Source organism: Elephantulus edwardii, unplaced genomic scaffold, assembly GCF_000299155.1.
Source record: "Elephantulus edwardii isolate Elephantulus edwardi_28Jun2011 unplaced genomic scaffold, EleEdw1.0 scaffold00173, whole genome shotgun sequence".
Classification (NCBI taxonomy): domain Eukaryota; kingdom Metazoa; phylum Chordata; class Mammalia; order Macroscelidea; family Macroscelididae; genus Elephantulus; species Elephantulus edwardii.
Genome location: NW_006399923.1, coordinates 3,570,907 through 3,577,681, shown reverse-complemented (window position 1 = coordinate 3,577,681; position 6,775 = coordinate 3,570,907). Strand labels below are relative to the sequence as shown.

The window sequence follows — 6,775 nt, the reverse complement described above, 5'->3', positions numbered from 1 at the left end:
AACTTGTTATGATACACACAGTCAAATGTCTTTTCATAATCAATAAAGCGTAAATAGGCATTCTTCTGGTATTGTTTACTTTCAGCCAGGTTTTATCTGACTTCAACAATGATATATCCCTGATTACAAGGCCTCTACCTGTTGGAACTTCTGGTAGTTCCTCATCTATGCATTATTCTAGGATTTTTGAAATTATCTTCAGCAATATTTTGCTTTCATGTTATGTCAATGATATTGTTTGATAGTTTCCATATTCTGTTGTACCTTTCTTGGGAATAGGACCAAACATGGACCTCTTCCATTCTGTTGGCTAGTCAAGTGTCCTCTAATTTCCTGGCATAGATTGGTGACTGTATTTAAGGTTTCATCTTGGCTGCATTTTATAAATGATGTTTACAAAAATTTCTGGATGTTCGTGAATAGGAAGACTCAATATTATGGAAATGACAATTCTACCTAAGGCAATCTACAAGTTCTATACAAACACAATACAAATATTATTTTCATTCTTCAATGCGATAGAAAAGACAACTTTCAGTTTTATCTGGAATGGAAAGAGATCCTTAATAAGCAAGGTACTATTGAAAAAAGAGAAACAAGGTAGGGGACATCACACTCCCTTAGCTCAAATCCTATTACACAGACATCATGGTCAAGACAGCATGATAATAGTATAGTGACAGACATACAGATCATTTAACTAAAATGGTGAACTCAGAAATTAGCTAATATACCTATGGTCAACTGATTTTTTTATAAGGAGCTGGGATCAGTTAAGCAGGAAACAACAGAATCTTTTTAAAAATGGTATTTACAAAATTGGAAAATCATCTGCAGAAAAGTTAAACAAGATCCAAACCTCATACCATAGGCAAAAATCAATTCAATGTGGATCAGAGACTTAGGAATAAGACCAAACACTATAAAATTCATCACATAAAAGCCAGGAACATCTTAAGAACTCCAAATCTGAGCATGAACAGACTTTCAAGTATAATGAGAAACCTACAACTAAGAGAAAATAAAATAGTTTCATGGGATCTTAAAACAAACAAATCCTTATGCACATCAAAAACTCCTCCAACAGGGTAAAAAGAAAACTCACTGGAAAAAAATATTTGGCAATTACATATCTGATAAGGGACTCATATCTAAAATTCATAGCAAACTCCAATAATTAATTCAACAGGAAAAAAATAAACAACCCAATTGCAAAATGGGTCCAAGAAATGAAAAGACTCTTCACTACAAAAGAAATTCAAATGGTGATTGGTGGGAGTGTGTGTGGGAGACATGAAGAAAATCCTTATCTATCAGAGATTCAGAACAACAATGATATATTATCTCCCCTTGGCAACAATAGCAAGGTTCAACAGGACAGCAAACAGCAAATGCTAGTGAGGCTGTGGAGAGATTGAAACTCTTATTCACTGCTGTGGGAATGCAAAATCGTAAAACCACTATGGAAGTAAGTCTGACACTTTTCTCAAAAAGTTGAAAATGGAAATACCATTTTATCAAGTAATTCCACTACTGGGTATACACTGAAGAAAACAGAGCCACAACTCAAACCAGGCTGCTTCTTGAAGGCAAGGAGTCTGAAGCGTTATCTGACATAGTTTGGCATGTTGCAAGAAGGGACTGGTCCTTGGATAGGGACATCATGCTTGTAAGGGTGGAGGGACAGTGCAAAAGAGGAAGATCTTTGCTGATATGAATTGATTCAGTGACTAGATAATTGGGGGTAGGTGTGTCAGAGATAGTAAAGTTTTGCACAGGATAGAGCAGGATTCAGAGCTGTTGAACACAGGGTCGCTATGAGTCACAAGTGACTCAATAACACATAACACATAATGATAACAACAACATATTCAGTGCTGCGTAATTTACACCAGCAAAGAGCTAGAACAGTCCAAGTGTCAAACAACAAACAAATGAATAGAAAATCTGTGGTCCATCCACACAATGGAATACTACAGAGCATTGAAAAAAAAAAAACAATGAACTTATAAAACATTGCATATCATGGATGAGCCTGGAAGATATTATGGTGAATGAAATATCTCAGTCACAAAAGTGGGAGGGGTGCAGGGGGACTGTATACCAAAGAAGGAATTTTTCTTTTGCTTTTCAAAGAGAGGGGAGAACCTGGAGGGGGGTGGGGGTGGGGGAGAGCTGGGCAGGGAGAAAAGTGCAACAATAAATGAATGGAAATCCAAAATCTCTGTAAATGTTCATTAAAATGAATAAAATAAAATTTTTAAAAAGTTAAATGCTGCATAACAGAAGTATTATAAAATGAGACTGGCAAGGTAGGTGGAGAGAGAGTAAGAAAAAAGTGGGTAGATAATGAACACTGGATTGAAACAGATGAGGGGAAGAGCTATCTGAAAGGAATATATGATGAGGCATGATATGCATGACCACAATCTGGAACAAGTGGTGCATTGCAAAGTGTACTGAGGGAGGAGGAAGGGAAAGGGAGGGAGGGAAATGTGCAAAAATGAATGAACATCCTCTCCAAAAATGAGAATACAGTTGTTAAGAATTATTTTTTAAAGAAAATGCTGTGGATTTTATCAAGTACGTCTTAGTTTTCAAGCTGACATCCTCGATCTTAAGCACTTTAGAGAGATACTTGACAGCAGATTTCCCCAATGCAGCAGGTTGCCTTATTTCTTTACTGCTGCTACGATGGGAATTGATTATGGGTTGAAGTAAAATGAAATCCTTGGTAATGTCAATCTCCACCCCCCCATCATGATGTTGTCTTTTAGTTCAGTGGTGAAGATTTCTTTCTTTTCTTGGTGTTGAGCTATAACCCATCGTAAAGACTACAGTCTTGTATTTTGTTAAGTATGTGCTTCAAGTCATCTTCACTTTCGGCAATCAGGTTGTTTCTATTGAAAGTACTATAGCTTGGGTCAGGATCACCTTAGTCTACAAAAAGACAGTTTTTATTTTCAACACATTTCAAAGTTATTTTATAGCAGATTTATTCAATGTAGTGGTGGTTAGTGGGTCAGAAAATGATATAGGGAATCCAGTGTAAAACCCCAAAAGAATCAACTGAAAAGTAATATTGTTGTCGTCGTATTGTATGCCTCGGAGTTGGAATGACTCATAGCTGACACTCGGGGGAATTTTCAGAGTGAATCTCACAAGAGGATATTGTCCATCTTTTTCCCATAGAGTAGCTGCTGGATTTGAACCACATGCCTCTGGGATTGCAGTACATACAGTTCCTTACCACTAGTTGCAAATTATATGAGGAAAAATACTACATAAGAATGAATTTGTTTACAAATAAATAATATTTGAAAGGTATATATACTGGGGGATTTCATTCATCACAGTAATCAACTTAAATAAAAGCATGAACATTTTTTAAGAGAACCTTAAACCATTCTTAAAGAACAGCATCTAAGTAGATTAAAAAAATAACTAAAATACAATGGTTCAGAGCTATATTTTATAGATTTGCTATTGATCACAGTAAATTTAAGCAAGATCTATACCTTACACCATATTCAAGATCTTATTTTGGTTTTTATGGACATGTTTTCATTTTCTTTGGCCTCAATTTGAACTTGCAGGTAAATTTATGATCGGACTCTCACTTAACTGATGGCCTAGTTTTTACTGCTGGCGTTGAACTTTTCCAAAGATTCCTTCCACAGATGTAGTCAATCTGATTCCCAACACACCAAGTGAGAGCCATGTGTAAAGTCAGCATTTGTATATTTTTTTAAAAGTTATATACACCATTAGAACATAAAATTCAGTCATTCTATTTTCAGGCTCATTTCTATCACCAAAACCATATTTTCCAACTATTATTCCTTCATAATTGTTTTCAACTTTCGCATTCCAGTCACCAATTGTTATTAACACGTCTTGATTGCATGATTGGTTAATTTTAGACTGCAAGATTTGGTAAAAATTTCAATTTCTTCCCCTTTGGCTCTAATATAGGAGCATATGGTCATATTAACAGGTCTTCCTTATATGTGTATGGATAATATCTCTCTCTCACAACATTGTATTCAGGATAGCACTTGAAATTAACTTTTTTACTATGAAGACAACATTATTATTCTTCTATTTTCCATTCCCAGCACAGTATACCATCTGTACAGTGTACCACAGTACAATCACTGGAGTGGTGGATAAAACTAAAGAGACAGTGACCAGCAGTGTGGAGATCAAGTCTGTGGTCAATGGCAGCATTAACAGGATCTTAGGAAGCCGGATGGTATAGCTGGTAAACAGTAAAGTAGAAAGTGCACTCATCAAATCAGAGTTGCTGGTAGACCAGTATCTCCCTTTCACACAGGAGGAACTAGAGAAGCAAACAAGTCTGAAGGATTTGACATGATTCAGAAGCCTATTTACTATGTTAGACCGAAGTCTCTGTCTTCCAATTTCTGCTCACATGTCTACCAGCAATTTCTCAGCAAAGTTGAAGAAGCTAAGCAAAAAATCAAACAGACCATCTGTTGGCTCCATTCCACTGTTAAACTGATGGAGTTTGACAGCAAGAATGTGTATGGTGCTAACCAGAAAAATCAGGATGCTCAGGGTAAGCTCTATCTCTCATGGGTGGAATAGAAAAGAAGCATTAGCCATGATGAAACAGATGAAGCCCTCTGTACTGAACACCTCATGTCATGTACTCTTGCTGTTGCCTACAGCCTGACTCACCAGCTCCAGACCACCTGCCACATACTCCTGTCTAACATCCAGGGGTTACTGCAGAACATTCAAGACGAAGCCATCACTTGGAGGTCATGGCAAGTGACATCTATTCAGTGTTCCACAGCACTTCCTCCTTTAAGGAAGTGTCTGATGGCCTTCTGACTTCTAGCAAGGGTCAGCTGCAGAAAATGAAGGTGTCTTTAGATGATGTTACGGATTATCTTGTTAACAACACATGACTCAACTGGCTGGTAGGTACTTTTTATCCTCAACTGGCTGAGTCTCAGAATGCCCAGGTCCAAGGGGTAGGGTAAGACAAGACTAGCTAGGAGATCCATCAGCCTGAGGAGAGAACCCATTAACCTTGTCCTTGTCATCATAGTGTAGGTCAGCCAGGCAGTTGGCACCTTCTGTTATGGTGAAATTAATGTGCAAGGCAACTCTGAATTGAGGACGCAGGGAGATGGAAAGAGTCCTCAATTATAGTCACTTCAAGTAGGCTTAATGAACTGTCAAGCTTCTGGCATTAGCAGTTATGTTCTAGGGCTTACCTGGTTGACAAGAGTAGAATGAGAGGCTGGTCGACACCTAATCAGAAGCCACTTAGTTGAAGTTCACTTACAGACTCATTTTGTGGCCATCGTGTTGTCAATGTTATTATATGTTTCAAGTGAATAATTTTTTTTAAAAAAAACTCCTCTTTTATTTCTTTGGATTAATAAAATTCTTTGAAGAGTTAAAAAAAATAAAAGTTCTGGGATTCCCATTCTTTTCAGAGTTAGCCACAGTTTGTTGTGATCCACACTTTCAAACACCTTTGCATAGTCAATAAAACACATGTAGGCATTCTTCCAGTACTTTCTGCTTACAGTCAAGATCCATCTAACACGAGATACAATATCCCTATTACTACGGCCTCTTCTAAACCCGGTCCCAGCCTGCACATCTGGCAGTTCCCTGTAGATGTATTATAATTACTATTATTATTTACTTCATGTATATAACTGTGTTATACAGCCTATATAAAATATAAAAAGACATTGTAAGTATTTAAAGACAATCTTTCCTAGAAAATTTAGTGGGCTGGGAACCTCTCCTTAGACTCAATGAGAAACTTGGGAAGAAACTGAGGCTTTAAAAAAAAAAAACAAACTCGTCATTTGAGCCCTTGGGCCTGATTTAATTGTATTTCAAATGAACATTTCCTGTGACTCAATGAGAAACTTGGGAAGAAACTGAGGCTTTAAAAAAAAAAAAAAAACTCGTCATTTGAGCCCTTGGGCCTGATTTAATTGTATTTCAAATGAACATTTCCTGTATGGTACAGCACTTTTATGTCATTTAGCTGTACTTGGGTAACTTGGGATTCCTATGATACTAAACAGTGTGCCTGTGGTGCATCGATTGCAGTAATGGATACACATGGTTGCCAATGGTTACACATGGTAGAGCTCACAGATTAAGACAGGCTTGGAAGCAGGAGTGGCATCCACTTCCTAAACATGCCTCCTGTGGAAACTCTATGAACTTAGAGGACGATTTTATAGAATGAGATTAGGGTCTTTTGTGTATAGAGTCAGCACTCGATGACACTTAATGACAACAGCAACAACATGCAAAACCTGGACCTTGTCTCCATTCTGGAATTAGGTGAAGTGGTGGACTCTGCATGATGCCGCTCTTATTTTGGTTGCTGTACAGAGGTAACTCGTGGCTGTTGTGACACTGAACACTGTGACACTGATGTGTCAATTGGGATAATGGTCACCCATAGTGAACACTGTTTGGTGAAGCTCCCTGAGTAAAACAAGCTTAGAAGCAAGAGTGTCATCCACTTCCGAAACAGCTTGCTTCCGGAAACCCTATGAACCTGGAAAAAGGATGAAAGTTACATAAGTGTTCAGGTCTTTTGTTCATAGGGTCGCTATGTGTTGCCTACGACTTGATGACATTTAACAACAACAACAGATCATAAATGAATAATTTCATCAGAAATCGGTTTTCTTCTACCATTGAGAATTTAATTTTTCTTTTTAAAATAGTAAATTGAATTACTTCAGGAATAAAAAAAATAACA

The 6,775-nt window shown here is 37.3% G+C and overlaps 1 pseudogene; it reads left to right on the top strand.

Moving 5' to 3' along the window:
• LOC102845357 overlaps nt 1-5,027 on the top strand; it is a 13,866-nt pseudogene extending 8,839 nt beyond the window's left edge.
• Nucleotides 5,028-6,775: the final 1,748 nt, after the last annotated feature.